At 46.2% G+C, this 22,037-nt stretch overlaps 1 protein-coding gene across 5 annotated transcripts in view; it reads left to right on the top strand.

Moving 5' to 3' along the window:
- The first annotated feature begins 8,955 nt into the window (after positions 1-8,955).
- Positions 8,956-22,037, top strand: part of SOCS6 (suppressor of cytokine signaling 6) — a 35,420-nt gene continuing 22,338 nt past the window's right edge. For 4 of the 5 annotated variants that reach the window (XM_061399545.1, XM_061399546.1, XM_061399549.1 and 1 more), the window contains exons 1-2: positions 8,956-9,149; positions 14,651-14,841. The gene's annotated coding sequence lies outside the window, so the exon portion shown is untranslated. Of the gene's footprint in view, positions 9,150-14,650; positions 14,842-15,765; positions 15,842-22,037 lie in introns of all 5 variants that reach the window. The other variant, XM_061399548.1, reaches the window with a different exon arrangement.

The raw sequence follows: 22,037 nt of genomic DNA, 5'->3' as shown, positions 1-22,037 counted from the left end.
CTGTACTTTTCAAGGTACCACACTGTAAGATTAAAAATGTTTTGTTTTGTTTTTGCATTTTTATGTACTACTTTCTGCTTTATTTAAAACATCTATTTTATTTAAAACATCTATTTCTGCTTTATTGATTATGCCAAAGGCTTTGACTGTGTGGATCACAATAAACTGTGGAAAATTCTGAAAGAGATGGGAATACCAGACCACCTGACCTGCCTCTTGAGAAACCTGTATGCAGGTCAGGAAGCAACAGTTAGAACTGGACATGGAACAACAGACTGGTTCCAAATAGGAAAAGGAGTATGTCAAGTCTGTATACTGTCACCCTGCTTATTTAACTTCTATGCAGAGTACATCATGAGAAACGCTGGGCTGGAGGAAGCACAGGCTGGAATCAAGATTGCTGGGAGAAATATCAATAACCTCAGATATGCAGATGACACCACCCTAATGGCAGAAAGTGAAGAAGAACTAAAGAGCCTCTTAATGAAGGTGAAAGAGGAGAGTGAAAAAGTTGGCTTAAAGCTCAACATTCAGAAAACTAAGATCATGGCATCCGGTCCCATCACCTCATGGCAAATAGATGGGGAAACAGTGGAAATAGTGGCTGACTTAATTTTTCTGGGCTCCCAAATCACTGTAGATGGTGATTGCAGCCATGACATTAAAAGACGCTTACTTCTTGGAAGGAATGTTATAACCAACCTAGACAGCATATTAAAAAGCAGAGACATTACTTTGCCAACAAAGGTCCGTCTAGTCAAGGCTATGGTTTTTCCAGTGGTCATGTATGGATGTGAGAGTTGGACTATAAAGAAAGCTGAGTGCAGAAGAATTGATGCTTTTGAACTGTGGTGTTGGAGAAAACTCTTGAGAGTCCCTTGGACTGCAAGGAGATCCAACCAGTCCATCCTAAAGGAAATCAGTCCTGAATATTCATTGGAAGGACTAAGGCTAAAGCTGAAACTCCAATACTTTGGCCACCTGATGCAAAGAGCTGACTCATTTGAAAAGACCCTGATGATGGGAAAGACTGAAGGCAGGAGGAGAAGAGGATGATAGAGGATGAGATGGTTGGCATCACCGACTCAATGGACATGGGTTTGGGTGAACTCCGGGAGTTGCTGATGCACAGGGAGGCCTGGCGTGCTGCAGTTCATGGGGTCGCAAAGAGTCGGACATGACTGAGCGACTGAACTGAACTGAACTGATGTACTACATTCTGTGAAAAGTATTATAAACTTATTACAATACTATACAGCAAATTGTGTTAGTTGGGTACCTAAGCTAACTTTGTTGGACTTATGAACAAAGCGGACTTACAAAGGCACTCTCAGAATGTTTGTATGTAGGGGACTTACTGTATTTTCTTCTTCAGCACCCTTTTAGGACAGAAAGAAGTCCTCTGTGATTTCCTGCCTCCAGCTCATATCTCTATTTCTCTATGCTCAGTTCTGTCTGACTCTTTGCAACCCCTTGGACGGTAAAGCCTGCCAGTCTCATCTGTCCGTGGGATTTTCCAGGCAAGAATCCTGCCTGGAATACTCCAGGCAATACTGGAGTTGGTTACCATTTCCTTTTCCAAGAGATCTTCCCGACCCAGGGATCCACCCATTTCTGGTGGATTCTTTACCAACTGAGCCACCAGGGTAGCCTACACAGCCCAAGGGTGCCTCCTTGGCTTGCCACGCCTGGGGATGTGGGCCGGTCTCCTCTTTCTCTTGCTGGGGGAGGGCAGCTCAGGTCAGGCTATATTCTCAGCATTTTCCTGTCCTACAGCACGTCCTCCAAGGGCATAGGTCCAGAGCTCTGGTTTTCTTGAAGCTTTCCCTTACATGGTTTCAAATAGGGAGGAGACAGCCCCTTCCCTCCCTCATTGGAGGATGGGATGTGTACAGCCTCTTCTGCACCCCGAAGCTATGTAGGTGGGCTAATTCAGGCAAAACAGGTTTTGAAGTCATTCCTTTTGCGATTAGATTAGCACTTAATATCAGGGTACTTAACACCTATGATTCCCAGTCCCCAGCAAAACTCAAGTCCAGGGGGACATTCAAATGGATCCTGTTGGAAAGTCATGCACAGGAAATTCTATGGCAGGTATTGTTTCAAAGAGAGTGCCTTTTGATCTCAAGTTCTCTGTCAGCCACTAACATGTGACTCAGGATGGAAAATGTGTGCATGCCAATTCCAGGTGTGTTCATTATTGTTATGTGACAAGACATTTGAATGACCAATATTTCTTCTTGCCCTAGGAGAAATCTCACACTTTTTAAATGTCTGCTGTTAATTATAAAGAGCAAAATGAATTTCATATAAACTATAGGTGAATGGGGAAACAGAGATATGAAAAGTTAAAAATGATGCAAAAATCAAATAACAATGTGATAGTAATACTTAGGTTACAGAATATAAACAATTGATGATGTCTAAAAGTCATATTGCTTCTAGGGAGAAATTTTTACTTTAATGACTCCAAATATAATGGAACAATGCTCTAATAGAGAATTTTAATCCATCCATAGAAGGTACAGTATTATTTCTCTTTTTTTATGGATCGTTAGGTCTTCCTGATGCTTTAAAATTACGAACATTGAACATATGTAGAAGTTTACTTTTCTATAAAATGCTGATCCTACTTTGGATTTCTAGCTTTTGAATTCAGTGAGTTATCTTGCTGTAAAGAAGAGTTCTTTAACAAATGGAATTCTCTGGTACAGAAGTGGCTGGACCTAGAGACTGCCATACAGAGTGAAGTAAGACAGAAAAATAACACACATGTGGAATCTAGAAAATGAAGAATAAATAGGAAACTAAGCCTACAAGGGACAGTCACCATGTAGGGATGATAATTTGAGGAAGTGCCACCTTTCTGAGCAAACAAATAGGTTCCCACATACCTCCTGCCAGGTCTTAAAAACCCTCAGATTCCATCATTTGGGAGGTAGGCACCATTCCTTTACAGTCAGCATATCCCCACTGAGCAGAATCTAGCTACTGATTGAAATAGCCCAGGAAAATTATTCAGTTCAGTTCAGCGGCTCAGTCGTGTCCGACTCTTTGCGACCCCATGGACTGCAGCACTTCCTCTTAATAATTGCCAACTGAAAAAAATTGCACAAGCTAGAAGTCGAGAATTATCTTTTATTCAGTGGCTTTCTGAGGACAATAGCCTGAGCTTCAGCCCTCTTGGAGAGCTCTGAGGAAGTGTTCCAAAGAGTTAGAGGATGAGTAAGGATATACTGAAGCTTCACGGGTAAAGAACCCGCCTATCAATGCAGGAGACATATGAGACGCAGGTTTGATCCCTGGGTCAGGAAGATCCCCTGGAGAAGGAATTAGCAACCCCCTTGAATATTCTTGCCTGGGAAATACCATGGACATAGGAGCCTGGCAGGCTACAGTTCATGGAGTCAATGAGAGTTGGACATGACTGAATGCACACACACACACGCACACACACACACACACAAGGATATACAGCAGTTTTTGCTTCAAACATACGTAGTTGAACATCAAAAACCTACTGCTAATCACACTGAAACATCCAGGCATCCCAAGATAATGATCCAGTGCCTTTCCATGTATGGGAAGGTCCAAGTGTCTGGCTTCACTGCGATGATTCCTTTGATAAGCATCTCAACTATCCAGTGGCAGTTATCTTGTTTTCTCATCCTGAATCCCCCTCGGGGTGCACCTTCAGAGCTGCTAATGTGGCTGAAGGCTTGACAGTGGGCAACTTGTTGGATGTTTACTGATGTGGCAGGCAATATTTTGGGGGGTCCACATAATTATGCTCTGGAGATCAGGTACCTGTCACTTCCTGAAGGACAAATTAGCCACTCTTCTATATTAACGTGGATCTTTAAAAAGGTTTTGAAAACTCATTTATCACCAGGATATTCTCAAATAGATGGAAAGAGGAATGAAATATTCAAATTTATTCATCAAAGATTTCCTGAGGCCCTACTGTGTGAACATTTTTCATTTCAGGTACTAGAAGCATAATAGAAAGACGAATAAGACAACGTATCTGCACTCAAAGGAGAACTGCTACAATTCAGGGTAGAGCATAGGATGTGCTGTAAAACCCAATGTGCGCTTTCTCGATAGCATGACGTCTTTTCTGATGGGGTGGATCTGAGCCTTGACAGATGATGAGTAAGGTTTTCAATGTATAGAAGTAATCAGAGGGTGTGTTTGTTGGTGGGGTGGTGGTGTGGTGAGATGGAAGAACATTCTAGGCGAAGAGAAAAGCACAGGGCGGGACTGCTTGCAGATGGAGCTACGCGGCTTGGCCGGGCAAAGTGTAATATGAGGAAACAGTGGACGGCGGGGCTGGAGAAGTGGGTTTGGTCCACCTCTCTCTGAATGCCAAGTAACTGAGTCACTCTTCTGTGCTTTACGGAGAATGCAGGGTGAACACAGAATTTATTTTCCAAACAGGAACAACTTCGGGATGAAAGGTGGCACTGTTCACATTTGTGCCAGACTGATAGTTATAACCTGGTGCCATCCTGGGCAAACTGGGACGTTTGGAGACTCTAGTAATTGGGAAGCTCTACAAGGAGAAGCTTTGCCTGGGAGGCGATTGCAATGACTTCATTCCAGAGAACAGGCCTTCAGGGTGGAAGGGGTTAGGGGGAGGGCGGAGGGGTGGGCGGGCCTAGGACTCCCTGTGGCTATCACAACAAAGCATCACAAACTGCGTTGTTGTTTAATTGCTCAGTCATGTCCACCTCTTTTTGCGACCCCATGGACTGTAGCCCGCCAGGTTCCCCTGTCCATGGAATTCTCCAGGCAAGAATACTGGAGTGGGTTGCCATTTTCTTCTCCAGGGGCTCTTCTCAACCTAGGGATTGAATCTGAGTCTCCTGCCTTGCAGGCAGATTCTTTACCACTGAGCCACTGGGTAAGCTCTACAAATTGGGTGCTTTAACACCACAGAAGTAGTTCCTCTCCTGGTCCTGGAGGATAAAGCAGCAGAAAATCAGGCTGCCTGTAGGGTCATGCTCTCCCTGAAGCTGTAGGGAAGCATCCTTCCTTGCCTTTTCCAGCTCCAGGTGTTGGCAGCAGTTCTGGCAGTCCTTGGCTTGTGGGCACATCACTGCCCTCTCTGTCTTCCTGGGATTCTCCCTGAGCATCTCTGCATGCCTGTCCCTGTGTCTCTTTTCCTCTTATGAAGTCAACAATCAAATGGGATGAACGGCCCTCTCTACTCCAGTATGACCAAGTACCAACTTCATGACATCTGCAAAGACCCCACTTTCAAACAAGGTCACACCCAGAGGTTCTGCTAAGGACATGTATCTTTGGGGACACTCTTCCATCCAGTACAAATCCCGATCAGCGGACTCTGCACGAGTGGAAGACCTCTCATGAGCCTCAAAGACAGAAGGTGAGAGGCAGCAGAATAGCCGTGGAAAGCAAGAGGGATGTAGAAAGTGTGCAGTGTTGCTTACTTGGGCCAATTTCCCCCAGGACTTTTAGCACCGAGGATGGACTTGCAATGTCAGGATGAGTTTGTAAGGCTACCCACCATGTCCCATCCTACTTCTTCTATCCAGTTTTTTTCAGTCCAAGGTCCACATTTTTTCTCTTCTGGAGGAAATAAGATCTTTAATACTAGAAATCAAGCCAGACTTGAAACTGGGAGAGGGCAGTTGAAGTCATGACTCAGCTACTTTTAACTCTGTCACTTGGGCAAGTCATATGATTTCTTAGAATCTCTTTCCTCCTCCATACTATGAGGATGCCGATCATGGTCCGGAAGGTTCTTTGTGGCTCTACAAGCTGTGATTTCAGGAGGAAGAGGAAGAACTGAACTCCTTCCAAAGGGCAAAGGGCCCTTTGCCAGGACCGCCTTTTTAGCAAGTGTGTCTATCAGACAGGGGCCTCCTCAATGGATGGCTCAGTGGTAAAGAAACCGCCTGCAATTCAGGACACACAGGAGACACAGGTTCAATCCCTGGGTCAGGAAGATCCCCTGGAGGAGGAAATGGCAACCCACTCCAGTACTTTAGCCTGAAAAACCCCATGGCCAGAGGAGCCTGGTGGACTACAGTCCATGGGGTCTCAAAGAGTCAGACACGACTAAGCATATGATGTATCAGACAGTGCTGACTAAAGCCAAAATGTTGGAATTCAGCCAAACATGGAGATTTTCTTTATAAAAATTTTATTAGTAATTAGTGTGTTATTTCTTATCTACAGCACTATTTCCATTTTTAAATTTTTTTAATTGGATAATTGCTATACAAAGTTGCGTTAGTGTCTGCTACACAACAAAGTGAATCAGCTATGTCTACGTATATCCCCTCTTTCTTGAACCTTCCTCCCACCCCGCTCCCTCCCACCTCTCTCTCATCACACAGCACCAAGCTGAACTCCCAGTGTAACACAGCAGCTTGCCACTAGCTATCTATTTAATATATGTCAATGCTATTCTCTCAGCTGGTCCCACCTTCTCCTTCCCCTACGGTGTCCACAAGTCGGTATTCTACGTCTGCATCTCTATTCCTGCCCTGCAAATACGTTCATCAGTACCATTTTTCTAGATTAGCATGGAGACTTTAATTTATCCACTGGGGTATCTCTACCCTAAAGTTGTTGTTGTATTATTCATACTGTTATATCACTATTATTTTAATGGTTAAGAGCTCATATTTTAGAGTCAGAGAGACCTAAGTCTGAATTCCAACTCTGCCTTCTAGCAGGGTGTGACTTGGGAAAGTTACTTACTACTTATAATCAAGAAGGCACAGTTTTCTCACCTGTAATGTGAGGATGATGATAATACAGATCTTACAAACTCACTGTTAAAATAAAGTAGATAATATATGCCCCAAAATAGTTGCATACCTTGCTTGTAAAATACATATTACCTAGTAACAGCAATCATTACGGACCAGGTACCAAGTTAAACGGTTTTGAGCATTATCTCAAGCAATTGCCACCACTGTTTAATATAGAGTCAAGAAGATCCCCAGGAGGAGGAAATGGCAACCCACTCCAACATACTTGCCTGGAGATCCCCATGGACAGAGGAGCCTGGGCTACAGTCCATGGGGTCTCAAAGAGTTGGGAATGAACTGATTTAATAGAGTTAATACAAAAATATAAAAACACCTCCCCTGTTCTCACCCCTCTTCTTCTAAGAAACCGAGGTTACAACTGAGAAGCTTGGTTAAGCTCACACCTCTGTATGAATTGTCAAGGCTGAGACGCCACACCAGCTCTGCCAGACTCAGAAGCCGGGGTCTTGATCCTGTCTCCTGGATCACGCTTATCGTGCTGATCAGCCAGCCCACTGCCACCTTCATGCTTATCAGTCCTGCTCCCCAGCCTCCAACTACTGGCCTTCTTCAGATCAGGTAAGGAAACACCAGTCCGATTTCCAGTCTGTCCCGCGTCTTCTTCTGAATGGGCTTACCACAAGAGGGGTGGGTTGAAAAGTTTGTTTCATCTCTGTTGTTGGGGTTGTTCAGTGGCTCAGTCGTGTCTGACTCTTTTAGACCTCGTGGACTGCAGCAGGCTTCCCTGTCCTTCACTCTCTCTCAGGGTTTGTTCAAACTCATGTCCATTGAGTCAGTGATGCCATCCAACCATCTCATCCTCTGTCCTGTTTCATCTCTAATTAATAAGTACTATTTTTACTAACCTGACTGATCTATTTCAGTCAACATTCACTGTGATTGGACATCTGAGAACTGAGTTGCATTTAAATCAGATTAACACTAATAATAGGAGTTTATTTTTACTTATTTTTCGGCCTCTCTCCAGGCATGCGGGCTATTAGTTCCCAGATCACGGATGAAATCTGCACCCCTTGCAATGGAAGCAGGGAGTCTTAACCAGTGGACCACCAGGGAAGTCCCTGTAGGAATTTAATAACAAATTGAAATAAGAACTAAAGATGACAGAGGTCTGGTGAATCACATGTACCAGATGACATCAACCTTATATATATACTATTCAGTCATACAAACCAGCTGAATCACCTGACAATGCAACTTTTAAATTATTAATCTGGGTTTGGTGTTTAGATGAGAATTGTATATCGAACATTCATAAGAATTAAGATCAATTACTTAAACTTTTTAAAAACTAACAGCTTTAATGAGGTATAACTCAGATATACATTCACTTTGGAAAAACTTTAAGACTTTTTTTCCCCTAGCCTTGTTTCCTTTTTAAAAGCTCCATGCTATTCAAGAAATACAACTTTCAAAGCCAACACGAATTCTCGTTAGACTTTAATGATACTTATCTTTAACCACTTTTCTTCGGATGAAAAGAAAAATAAATGTTCCTGTAGCTTCTCGCTGACAAAAGTCCAATTTGCTGTTAATTCTATATGCAGGTAGCAAAGAATCCACAGAGTTTGAGTCAAGTTACCAACAGGCAACTTGACATCACACTGCCTCGGAACTCGGCGGCACAAACAATAAACTATTTCTGCATTAAAAAAAAAAAAAAAAAAAACCCATGCATAAAAAAAAAAAAAAAAAAAACCCACTAACAAGGACTAAAGGGAAAAGCAGATGGGCTGAAACAAGGAGTAAGTTTTTCTTTTAATCAGCACATCTTACGGTTAAGCTAGAGAAAGGTGTGGGAAGGGCCCGGCTCGGGCGCGCGCGCTCGGCCACTCCGTCCCGCTGCCCGCGGGGGCCGGGTGGTCCCGGTCACCGCGCCAGGTGAGCGGACCCCCGACCGCAGGGGACGAGGCCGGGGCCGGCGCCCGAGGGCCGTGGATACGGTCCTTCCCGCGTCCGCCCGGCCGCCGCGGAGGCGAGGCTGCAAAGGCGGCGGACGAGGGGGCGGGCCAGCGCGCAGGGGCCGGGGGCGCCCGGAGGGCGGGTGCGGGCGCCCGGACCCCGGCGCGCACCGGCCCCGGCCCCGCCCCGCCGCCCCGGCCCGCCCCCCGCGCCGACGCCCGCCTGCGCCGCGGGCCGAGAGGTGGGCGCGGGGCAGCCCGCTCGGCTCCTCGGCGGCGGCTCCGCTCGGGCCGGCGGCCGGCGCGCCGCTCCTGGAGGAGGCGGCGAGGCGGGAGGAAGAGGAGGAGGAAGGCGGCGGGAGGCGGAGTTGCGGGCGAGCAGGGCCGAGCGCGACAGTCGCGCCGGCGCGGGGCGAGGACGCGGAGCGGCCGCCGCCGGGTGAGCGTCTGCGGCGCGGGGCTGGGCCGTCCGCCCGCTCCCCTCGGGCGCAGGGGGCGCCGCGGTTCCGCGGGCCGGCGCGGGGCGGCTCCGGCGCGGGCGGGCCGGGGAGCGGCCAGGGCCTCGGCGGGTCCGCGGGCGGGCGCCGGGCCGGCGGGGAGCGGCGTCCGGGAAGCCGGGCCGGGGCTCCGGGCCGGAGAGGCCCGAGGCCTGCTTCCGCCGCGCGCGCCGGCCCGACCCCGCGGCCTCCGGCCCTTCACCGCGCGCGCCGGGCCCGGGCCGCCGCCTTTGTTGCCCGCAGCCCGGCGGGGAGAGGCCGGGGCTCGGCGAGGCCTGGGGCGGCGGCGCGGGGCCTGCGCGCTCGGACCCCGGGGCCGGCGGCTGGCGGGCGCGCGCGGGAGGCCCGGGCCGCGGCGTGGCCGGGACCCCGGTGGGCTCCGCGCGGGGACGCGCCGCCGGACCCTCGTGGCCGTGGGGACGGGGGTACGTGAGCCCGCCCCCGGGGCCGGGCCGGGTCGCGGCGCTCGGTTCGCTTCGCGGACACCTTGGTGCCTCCCTTCTGGGTCACATCTATTGACATTTGTCCCGGGGCAGGTCCCGGCCCAGAACTTGGAACGTGTGCGGTCGTCTGCAGGCCAACTTCACGTTTAGTCGGCATGTGGAATTCGGGGTTCCCAGCCCCACTTTTTGGAACTCAGGGCCAGGTGGGAATATGGGGGCAGACCTTAGGCTTCCGGTAGATAATAATGTTGGATTCAGTTCCACGAATGTTGTCTTGAAACGTCTGCCCTGGAAAAGGCGACCTGCCACTTTACTGTGGATGAGGATGGAGAACGTAGTAATCACGGTTAGATGTGAATGAGACACAAAACGTTGCCCAAATACGTTCTTCATGGACTGCGGTCCTTGGCTGCACACATGTCTGTCATCAAACAAAAGTAAACTGCCCTCTCCTTTAAGATGAAACGGCGAGGTGTTCCCAGTCGCAGTAGGTGTGCAGTGATCTTGACTTTTTTTTTTTTTTCTTCTTCTTCTTTTTCTGGTTAACGCAACAAATATCACAACATGAAATCTACTTAGCTTACTTGAATGAATGAATGTTCAGTGGAATATGTAGTGCTGTGGGAAATGTTTTATTTAAAAACATGAATGGCGCTGTTTATCAAGTTTCACAGAGAAAACCTGGAAACAGCCTATGATCTGCTTCCGGTGCTGTCTTATTTCTCAGTATTTCTGCATCAGGTAGCATGGATATGGTTAAGTTTCAGAGGCCACGCCTGCTCCAAGCAGAATATGTGACCAACCCTTTGGTTCTGACACTGTCTCTCATGGTTTCTTGTTGCCTTTGGGGAAGCTGTCAGACTGGCCTTGGACTTAACTGGGATTCTTAGAAGAGCTCAGCTCACCTGTGACCTGGCAAGTACTTTCTACTGGTCTGGGTAGGATCCCCCACCTTATTCACCGGAACCTTGACCTTTTCGGGGCCTCCCTTCAGCATCTCTTTTGAAGCACTTTTTCCCCTTATGATCTTTAAATACCTCCTGAATTGGTGGGAAGTACCTGGCACTGCCCCTTTCCCTTCTCTTAGTGGGTAGGTGGGCAAGCCTTAGACATGGCCTCCCCAGGACCCAGGGGCACACTATTGGGTGTCACCTGACACCCTCCCCTGTAGCACCTTGCAGGGGAGTGGCCAAGCAGGGGTTGGGGTGCCATTGACCTGGGCTACAGCCAACCTGGGCTGGGCAGTGCCCTGGGAAGAAAACTCAGCTGTGCTGACTGGATTCCTAATCATCTCAGGTTCCTTTAAATGGCCCTCTTTTTAGGGAACAGAAGCAAGCATCTTCTTAAAGCCTGTCTTGTTAGGTAACCGTCACTCTTTAGAGAAAATTCTGGTAATTTTCTCCCTTGTGATCAGTTTTCAAGAAGCTGATTTTTTTTTTTACTAGTATTTTCTTTTATTTGTCTCATGGAAGTAATCGTGTGATCTTATTTCAGAGTTATTACGTAGCTTTCCTGGTGGCTCAGGTGGTAAAGACTGCCTGCAATGTGGGAGATCCGGGTTTGATCCCTGGGTCGGGAAGATCCCCTGTAGAAGAAAATGGCAACCCACTCCAGTGTTCTTGGCTGGGAAGTCCCATGGACAGAGGAGTCTGGTGGGCTACAGTCCATGGGATCGCAAAGAGTTGGGCACAACTGAGCGACTAATGCAGTACTCCAAAAAAAAGGAAACTGTCAGGATCATTTCTGAGTTTGTGTCAATTACTGTTATTATTCACTCATAAATATGCAGTCATGCAAAATGGGTCATGCACACACACAAGATACACACAAATATGTTGAAGTATGAGGTCAGGTATTCAACAAATATGTTGAAGTGTGAGGCCTCCCTGGTGGCTCAGATGGTAAAGAATCTGCCCACAATGCAGGAGACCTAGGTTTAATCCCTGAGTTGGGGAGATTCCCTGGAAAAGGGAATGTCTACCCACTCCAGTATTCTTGCCTGCAGAATCCCATGGACAGAGGAGACTGGCAGGCTGTAATCCATGGGGTTGCAAAGAGTTGGACATGGCTGAGCAACTAACACACACACACATGAGGTCAGATTCCCCATGTTAGTTATAATCTGGTGTAGCTAATGGATGTGTATGCATCTATTTTAATACTTAAAAAGGGCAAGTAGGTAAATGACCTAGAGGTAAAAAGATCGCCTTTTGCTGTTTTCTGCTTGTTGCATCTTTTATGGGAAATGAAGATTGTCTATTTCAGTTCTCCGCCCTCATTCCTAACCTCTTCCACTTCTGGACATGGCACATCTGTGGTGTCCGGTTACTTTCATAAAATTGTGAAAGTCGTTTTGTAAGGGAGACATTTATAGTATTAGTGTGTCATGATAAGGGGAAACTTTCTTGTATGACTAGCTTGATTGAAAGAGTTATCCAGGTAGTAAAAGAGAAACAACACTGGGACGTGTTCTAAAGTGTACCGAGAGTGAAATTGTCATTAGTGTTTTTATGGTTAATTTATTATGCTGCATAACATGTTGCTTTATGTGCTAAGTAGGGAAGACTTTCAGACTAAGGGCACATTTCACGTTAAACCGGCGTCAGGGTCGTCTTTGATGATTCATACAGACTTTACATTTACTTTGTTGTGACATTTGTTTTGGGTGACTGTCGGCCTTGTTGATGTTTGAAGAATAGATGTAGAATAGTCTGAGATAAGTCATTGAGGATTTCCACTCTCCCTTTGAACATGGAGGACGTTTTGGAGGTGTTAAGTCTTTAGTGCGGCGTGTAGGTTGCTAGCTTGTGACCTTGAATACACAGTACATCCCCTCGGAGTTTTATTCCTCATTTGGGGCTAAGATGGGGGTAATAATCCATCTGACAGAGTTACTGTGAGTACGCAGATGTTTTGTGTAAAGTGACATCCAAGCTGTTTACCGTTGTTACAAATGTGACTTCTGCCTGACTCCTCAGTTGGTCTTGAAGAATCTTCCCTCTGCCTCAGCGCGGTCATGGTCCAGCCCTTCTCTTCCTCGGCATTCCAGCCTGCGTCTCAGTCCTCACCTTGAACAGGGCTGCTCTTCAGTGGCTCCTCCTGGGGTTGGTTCTTCCTCGGAGCGTAATGCCAGGGTCACCGTCTCAGGGAAGCCGTCCCTGGCTCCGCTTCCTCATAGCTCCTTCAGGAACCCCATTTATCAGTTCGTGTGTTTCTGATCTAAGGTTCATCACTGAATTCCTTGGGGATTGCCGGGCCTGTGGTCTTTCTCCTCTGCCCTCCTCACACTCCTTATGCTTCCTGTCCACTGAGTGGGGCCGTGGGGTGCAGAAAGCTCCTGTGGTTTCTACGTGGTTGTCCACACAGTAAAGGCAGAGGTGTGCTGCCTGGGTCTTGGACGTCTGTTGGTTTTTGTGTTTCTCTTCTTTACCCCTGGCTGCGCTGATCTGCTCAGCTGGATAAATCATAGCACTAATAAGGCCTGAGTTCTTGAAACTCCATGGCGTACATAGCTGCACGTAGGGAGAGTCACCTCTACCTGTCGGGCTGAGGTGTTTGAATTCACTCACACACCTGGCTGGCTGATCCATCTTATCTGGAATCACAGTTGCCTGGAGTGCGAGGAGAGGATCCGCCCCAGGGCACGTTTCTCTTGAAGTTGCCTTACAGAACTTGGTGGGATGAGACTTCAGTTGTCTGGAACCTCTGGCACCCTCAGGATGTGGCAAGAAGGAAGAACTCATTTGGAATTAGACCAGCCAGAGACCTAGGTGACTCTTAGCATAGCTGGTGAAGGCACGCTCTCATAGGGCTGCAGATCGAGGCCTGAATTTCAGCCCTGTGATTTTATAGGGCAGTGATTTTTGAAATAAAATAACAATCTTATTTATCTTCTTGTAAAATAATAATAGTGTGCCTTCCTCCACATCGGTGTAAAAATTAAGTGAGATAATGCATGTAAGGGGCCCTGGTGGCTCAGATGGTCCACCAGCAATGCAGGAGACTTGGGTTTGATCCCTGGGTTGGGCAGATCCCCTGAAGAAGGGCATGGCAACTACTCCAGTACTCTTGCCTGGAGAATCCCATGGGTAGAGGAGACTGGTGGGCTCAGTCCGTGGGATCACTGAGTCGGACACGACTTAGCCACTGAGCACGCACAATAGTAATAATTAGTTTAAGCTATACCATGATTGGTGGCTTCCCTGGTGGCTCAGATGGTAAAGCATCCTCCTGCAATGCGGGAGACCCATGTTCGATCCCTGGATTGGGAAGATCCCCTGGAGAAGGAAATGGAAACCCACTCCAGCACTTTTTCCTGGAAAATTCCATGGACAGAGGAGCCTGGTAGGCTACAGTCCATGGGGTTGCAAAGAGTCGGACATGACTGAGCGACTTCACTTCACTTATATTGTGATTAGTTAAAAGAAGTATTCTGATTAACCTGCAGTATCTGCATAAGACTTGGTTTTTCTTGCTGGAGAAGCCTTCTGTGGGGAAAGGGTGTGAAACGAAGAAGAGAAAAATGGACATAAAAGAGGAAGGAGAATGGGAGTCTACAAAAGTACTGCTGGTGCAGCTACTAGAATTTGAGAATTACACATGGCTACAGTGGGGCTTCCCTAGTGGCTCAGGTGGTAAAGAATCTACCTGCAATGCAGGAGACCTGGGTTCGATCCCTGGGTCGGGAAGATCCCACGGAGAGAGGAATGGCAACCGCTCCAGTATTCTTGCCTGGAGAATTCCATGGACAGAGGCTACAGTCCATGGGGTCGCAAAGAGTCAGACACGACTGGGCAACTGACACTTTGACAGTGTGAGCAGTGGTGGGCTAACTGGCCCCAGGTCATCGTGGTCGGTTGGTGGGAAATCTCGAGCAGGAACATACCGCACACGGCCGCCTGCAAGGTCCCTGGCACTTGTTCTCCTACTGTGTGTTTTAATATTGTGTTATCACTCTTAACAGCCATCCCACTGAAATTTTTTCTTAAAATTATTAAAAGGACATCACACTTGGAGACTATGTTTGGGGAGCGGTGGCTATTCCATTGTCCCGGGGAGCCGACTCTTGCGTAGTAGAGAACAAGAAACGCAGAAGACGAGACCAGATCTCTGCAGGCCTGGAAGCCGAAGCCGTCTGAGCGTCAGAAAACCCCTGCCGGTGTCACCATGCCATCCTGAAGTCTGCCACGAGGTGAGTCTGGTTGTGTGAAGAGACGTCTGTCTGTCTGGAGTGGTTTAGTGGCAGCGTGAGATTATGTACACGCTTGTTTGTAAAGTGTCTCTTCCAAGAAGGCAATGGAATATATAGCTGCTCTTAGATAACAGTTCTGGCAAAACCAGTTTAACGTTACTCTTTAGAGCTATTTGGAAAAGGTGTATGCAGCAGGTGCTGCAGATTGTCGTTTGGTGCTGCCTGCTCTTGTTCTCATGTGGTGGTATTCTGGCCACATCAGCAACACGCTGGGTGGTGGGGACAGCAGGGTTAATAAATACTCTTAAAAAACGGAAGATGAATTTTTTACTCGTAGACTTGTCACTTCATGTGATTTTCCTTTTGTTTTGATGTTTATAATAATAATGAAAGTGTTTTTGGTTTTAAAGAAGGTATCGTCCCTCTGATTAAAGTCATTTCTGTCTATTTACATTGCTTTTAACGTAAAAATATACATATATATATTTAGGGAATAACATTACTAGCAAGTATCGCTGACTGTCAGAGTGTATAAACGTATACCAAACAAAAGAACTGTATTAGGATTTTAGTGCTTTTATTCATTTGAAGAATTACTGCCTTTCTCGAATTAGAGGGCACCTTCTGATAACCTTATCCTCATGCAGATGACGAGGAGGCAGGTAAGAGTGGTTACCTAACGTGTCTGAGTCACGTACCACGTTGCTGGCAGATTTCAGAATGCAGCTTCCCTGGCTGTCGATGCAGGGTCAGGGTGTATTACTTCTGGTAGCCAGGGAACGTGGACTGTGTCTTCAGGGAGGATGTCACAGTTGCGCTGACTCTGGGACAGCAGTCGGCAGGGCTGTCGGTGCAAGGACAATATGGAAGACAGGCCGAGTGGCGGGAGCTGCCAACCTAGAGGCTGCTTTCTCCTCTCTCTAGGTGACGTTGCCTGGTCTTTGTTTCCTGGTTTGCCTCCTTGATTTGATGGAGCCCATCCTCATAACTTCCTAGAAAGGTGATGGAGTGTGAGATCTTATATGTCAGAAAATGTCCGTGTTCTAAATATTTGATTTGTTGTCTGGCTGTGTTCAGGCTTTCTAGGTGGCTCAGACAGTAAAGAATCTGCCAGCAGTGCAGGAGACCAGGGTCTCTGGGTCTGGAAGATCCCCGGGAGGAGGGCACAGCAACCCACTCCAGTGTTCTTGCCTGGAGAATCACAAGGTCCCTGTGTTAGTCGGCACATGATAGGTTATGCTGCAATGGCAGATAAATGTCTGAAACCTCAGTGTGTAAATGATGCTTCTTGCTCTCTTTCACCAAGTCCATTGCCGGGGGCTCCCCTGGCGTCTTCCTGCAGTTCCCTGTCGCATCACCTGGTGGCCCCAGGTTACCCCAGCAGGTACGCTGATAAGTTAGCACGAGATGTCCGGCCCAGAAGTGACTCGTGTCCCTGTTGCTGGAAGTCCGTTGGCCGGAAGCCGTCACATGGCGGTGCGGGGGCGGTGCGGGTGCGGTGCGGGTGTGGTGCGGGGCTGTGCTCAGGCAGGGTTGTTGATGTGCAAGTGGGCCGCGCTGGAGGCGGGTTTCCTCCTGAAGTTGAAGGCTGACTTCCAGCTTTCAGTGTTACTACTGTGTCAGCTGCCATCTCTTTCCCTGTCGTGTGTGCGTGATTTTTTTTTTTTCCTTCTCTTTCTGGAAGCTTTATAATATCTTTCTATTATCACCTAAATTTTAAAATTTCACCATGATGTGCCTGATTATTATTTATTTTCTTGGGTGTGTGTACTGAGCATTCCATGGTCTTTGAGTGTGTAAACTGCGTTCTTCAGTTTGGGGAAAAGTTTAAAATTTTCTTTGACAATTTCTTTCCCCCCCTTCATTTGCTTTCTTTTCCTGATTAAAGCTCTTCTTTGTTGAGTGTTGGGTCTCCTAGATTGATGTGTTAATTTTTTTTGTTTTTTTTTTTTAGGTTTTTCTCAAATATTTAAGTCGGTTTATTTTGGGGTTTTTTTTGGGGGGTGGATTTTCTCAGTTTTTCTTCTATTGAATTTTAATTTTGGCTGTAAGAGTTTTTGTTTTATGTTTTGTACTCCCACTTTTTAATGGCTAGCATCTGACTCTTGTTTTAGATTTGTGATATTTTTTCTTAGGTTTGTTTTTGTTGCCTGCCCTTGTAGCAGGCTTAAATTTCAGCTTTCTTTCATTTGTCTGAGCTGGTTAACACTGTTGTCATCTGCTGTTGTTTGCATTCCAGTTTTCATTGTCCTCGTGTTTTTTAAATTTATTTTATTTTTTAATTTTTTAATGTTTTGGCTGAGTGGCTGGTGGGATTGAACCAAGGCCCCCTGCAGTGGAAGTTCAGGGTCCTAACCACTGGACTGCCAGGAAATTCCACATTCCTTGTGGGTTTTTTTGTGGTGATAAAGCAGTGTATGTTTCATCAGAAGCTTGTCCAAAGTGTTTGTTTTGCCAGCATCAGGGAATAATAAAGTCTTTTACTTTGGGGGAAACTCGAGTCTGATTTTTCTTTAAATAAAGATTTTCATTGTGTTTTCAGTTAGTGCTGTCATGAAGCCACACCCATGCCACTGAACTTTGTGGAACTTAATTTACGAAATACCTGCTGATCTGCAGTGGGCAACATGAATTATTTTCACTTGCATCATTTTAAAAGTATTAGAGGTCCCCTGTTTGGCAGCCTTGAATTAGTGATTACTTTTGACAATTAAGTTATCATTTTACAATGTGTATGACCTTTTCCATTTTGTAAGATATTTATATTTGCTTAATAGGGCTGTATCATTCATTTGAATAATTATTGCTCTACGGGATCTCCTTTATTGCTAATTATCAATGAATCAAGTTTGCATTCACTCTTAATATACATCTAGTAAATCTTACATGGATTACTTTTTGTATCCCAAATGTGCTATTCTTTATTTGTGTATACTTACATAAAATGAGGAAAAGATTGTTATAGCTAAAACTCTTATACTTTAATGCAAATCAAATGAAAAACTTAAATGTTCTGTGCAAAAGCATTTGCACAGATAATTTGCACACATAATTGACAAATTGCCTTTTAAATTGGAGCTTTGTCTTAAGACCTAAGGGCTGAAAGCAGTCAAAGCAGTTGCTTTACTTTTCAGTTACTTTTATGTGCATGTTGCCACTAGGAGTTAAAAATTTTTGCTTTAGTAGTTCAGTATATTTAAGAGCCCTTGTGTATAAACAAATCTTGAAGAAGGAAAAGTAGTGAAAGAACTTCATCATTACACTGTTTGGTACAGCACCCCTGCCCCTGAATAAAAGTAAATGACAGACAGATACTTGGGCCCTGCTTAATTGTCAACAGTTGGTCAAAAATTCTCAAAGGATCTTACCTACTTGGTAGTTTAACCAGTAGTTTAATACTTCCTTGTAGGCAGTGAAAGTGGTGAGAGTATTTGGGAAGTTGCTGTTTTTTAGCTAAAACATTGGTAAGTGCCTGGAAAGGTGTAAAAATGTATACATTTAGAAAATGATCAGCCTCCTCTGGTGGCTCAGTTGTAAAGAATCTGCCTTCCAGTGCAGGACACAGGCTTGATCCCTGGTTCGGGAAGATCCCACGTGCCGTGGAGCAGTTAAGCCCACGCGCCCCAGCTCCTGAGCTTGTGCTGTAGAGCGACAGGAGACACCACCACAGCGAGAGGCCCACACACCACAGCTGGGAGGAGCCCTGTCCTCAGCTAGCGAGAAAGCCCGAGCAGCAACGGAGAATCAGCGCCATAAACAGTTTAAAAATAAATGGTATATCATTAATTTGAAAATAAATGATAAAAATAAATAATTTAAAAATTAGCCTGTATATACATAGAGACAGTAATGAATTGGTAATAGGTATACTACTTTTTAATGGGTAACTGGTGGTGCAGTGGTAAAGAATCTGCCTGTCAGTGCAGGAGATATGGGTTTAATCCTTGGGTTCTGAAGATCCCCTGGAATAGGAAATGGCAACCCACTCCAGTATTCTTGCCTGGAAAATGCCATGGACAGAGAAGCTTGGCAGGCTACAGTCCATGGGGTTGCTAAGAGTTGGACACAACTGAGCAACTTAGCGCGCACACACTTTTCAAATCCAACGTGTTAAAATCTCAGTTAAAAAATCGAGGAGCGAGTTTATTTCAGTAATCAAATCTTATAAACTAGCTCCACTGATGGTTTAAATGACTGAATTTATGACTTTTTCTATATTCAATTTAATAGGAATGTTTTGGACACAGTAATAGGAAAATGTATTTAGAAATGCTCACATAAAAGTTCTCTACAGGTTAAATTTCTAAGTCTCTGCATATTTTTGTTCTCATTGAATCAGATAATTTTAGAGCTTCATGTGTTTTAGAGATCAGCGTCTTCATTTTATATGGGAATTTGAGACTCTGGAGATTCGCTGTGTCACACAGAAAACTGAGTGCCGTGGTATGGTTTTGTATCTAGCCCACAAAGTGGGAGTTGGAACTTGAAAATTTATTAGAGCTTTTGTTGTACTCATAAACATCATTCTTAATTTTAAATTATATGGCACCTTAAGTCCATTCGTCTTAACTTGATTGTCCGATATCACTGAGCGACTTAAGTCAACACAGTGTGTGCGTGCTCAATTGTATCTGACTCTGCAACTCCATGGACGGTAGCCTGCCAGGCTCCTCTATCCATGGGATTCTCCAGGCAAGAATACTGGAGTGCATTGCCATTTCCTTCTCCAGGGGATGTTCCGGACCCAGGGATTGAACCCCCATCTCCTCTGTTAGCAGGTGATTCTTTTCCACTGAGCCACCTGGGAAACCCACTTATCTACCTTTATAGCCATGCAAATATTCATATGACTTCTAAAAGCTTATTGTGCAAAGATCAGAGACTCTAAAAGAAGTCAAAGCGATTCTATTATGTTTACTACATTTCACTTATTTAGTAAGTCAGAGATTTTATGCTACTTGCAAGCTACCAAGTTAACCAAAAACATTTCCATTGCTGCTGCCAGAAGACATGAGACTCCTGGGTCAGAGATAAAGGACTTTATTACTCAGGATAGTAACAGGCATCTGTTGCCAGTTCCCTGAGCACCGGTGCCATATTGAGAGAAGATGTGGGGGTGGGGGGTGGAGATGGAGCAGGAAAGCAGTGAGGAGGCTGCGGCAGGGATGCCGATGGCCAGTGTGTTGATTGGACCCACAGGTGAGAGGGCTCTGCCTATGGTTTGAAGATAGGGATTGAGATTGGATGTGGAGTGAGAGAAAGAGGAGAGCCCTGGATGGTGCTGAAGGTTTTGATCTGAGCAACTGGAAGAATGGAGTAGCCATGAATGAAAGTGGGAAAGAGTGCAGCTTGAGCAGGTTTAGGGCTGGGATAGGGAGGAAAAAAAAATCCAGATTTTCATTTTGAAAGAGCTTGAGTCTCAGGTATCCATAAGACAGCGCAGCGGCAGAATCCAGAGAGGAACTGGCTGGAACTGGACTGCAAAGAGGTACGGTTCGGGAGGGGGCTGCACGTCAGTGTTACCTCCTGCGTGAGAATGAGGGACGTGAGTGCGGACGGAGAAGTGACTGGAGTCTGAGTGCCGGGCCGAGCGTGCCTGGGGGCGCTGCTGGTCCGCGGGAGGTCAGCGCAGCACAGCCAGCCTTAGTGACCTTGGCAAGAGCGGTCCGTAACCGCGGGGGAGAAGGTCTCCGGTGGGAGTTTAAGAAAAATGGGGGCAAGGGGGTCCTCACATATACGCGTGGTTCCCCCAAGGTGTTAGGCTGTAAGGGAGAGAAGCATAGGTGGGGGTGGGGGAGGTTGGTTTGTATCTTTGAGGAGTGACCCAGCAGAGGGGACTCGTTGGCAGGTGGAGGAGACGGGCGCACAAGCGGAGCGGCCCGTGGAAAGGTCGGTGGGTTTATGGTAGCCGGGTGGGCGTGGGCTGCCGCGGCGCTGCGGTGTCACGTTTGCTTCTGAAGGTCTCGATTGTCTCCGGTAAGTAGGGAGCCCGGCCTTCAGCTGAGATTGAAGGTGGGGGAGATGTAGGAGGTCTGAGGGAAGACAAGACGTGCTCGGCGAGGAAGGGGAGAGCTCAGTGGACCAGGGGATGGAACGTGACTTCCAGGCTGCGTTCAGGCTGCCCCTGCGGCTCGCGGAGACGACTGCAGACTCAGACCAGCCAGACGGCTGGTGTTTCTCCAGCCACGTTCCCGGGGAGGGTGCAGGCAGAGTCCGTGTCCCCAGGGTTGTGGTTCCGCCAGGAGAGTTTTTCCGAGTGAGAATGGGGAAAGGGAATTGAAGGAATGTTCTATGGAATGACGGTGATTAACCGTGGAATACAAGCCACTGAAGAGCTGGTGGGGTTATTACTCTTAACGTTTAAACTTTGAATATTTCAGTCCAGACTACATATACACTAAATAAAATGTAATGTCAGATTGGCAAAAAGTTATTTTAAGTGGACTGAGGAGAAGGAGGAGGCTGTATAGGTTCTTAATACAGCAAAAATAATAAGTGTTTTTACCTGTTGACTTGCTTTTTTGTTTGGTGGTCATGCTGTGCCTGAAAAGCGAGGAAAGGCTTTGCACTCTGCTTTGACTTGATGGATTTACTCAGCCATCCCCTTCTAAACAGTGCCTTACCAACAAACAAGCCTACAGACCTTGTTCTGAAGAAAACACTCCATGTTTTTTGTAGAATATTTTGAAAATAAGGTACTGGAAATAACACTTACAAAGTCTTCTGTGATCCAGTTGACAGTTATGTTGTATTTCTTTCTGGTCTGATTTTCCTCCCTATTCTTTCTACATAATTGAGGCCACACTTTACATAAGATTTCATTTCCTGTGTTTTTGCACATAACAAATGAACAATATGAACTTTTCCCCCATGTTATTTATAACTCTGTATAAATATCAGTTTTAGTGTTTCCCTAAAGTTCCATTGTGTAGATGTGCAAGAATTTTGTTTACAGTTCTCGTAATGTTGGAAATTAGAATGTTTCTGATTTTTTAAATTTAAATTTATCTTTTCACTACATTATAAATGCAGGGGATGTTATTATGCTTTGTTTTCATATTCAGGATTTATAAAAATAGCATTATTGTGTCAAAGAGTATGTTTTTAAGAGTTGCATATATCCAAGTGATGTTTTACAACTATATTAAGATGTTTTCAACTAATGAATATCATTATTTAGAAGAATCTTTGCTGAT

Source organism: Bos javanicus, chromosome 24, assembly GCF_032452875.1.
Source record: "Bos javanicus breed banteng chromosome 24, ARS-OSU_banteng_1.0, whole genome shotgun sequence".
NCBI classification, from domain to species: domain Eukaryota; kingdom Metazoa; phylum Chordata; class Mammalia; order Artiodactyla; family Bovidae; genus Bos; species Bos javanicus.
Note: the sequence above shows the minus strand (reverse complement) of the source record. Positions and strands in the feature narration are given on the sequence as shown.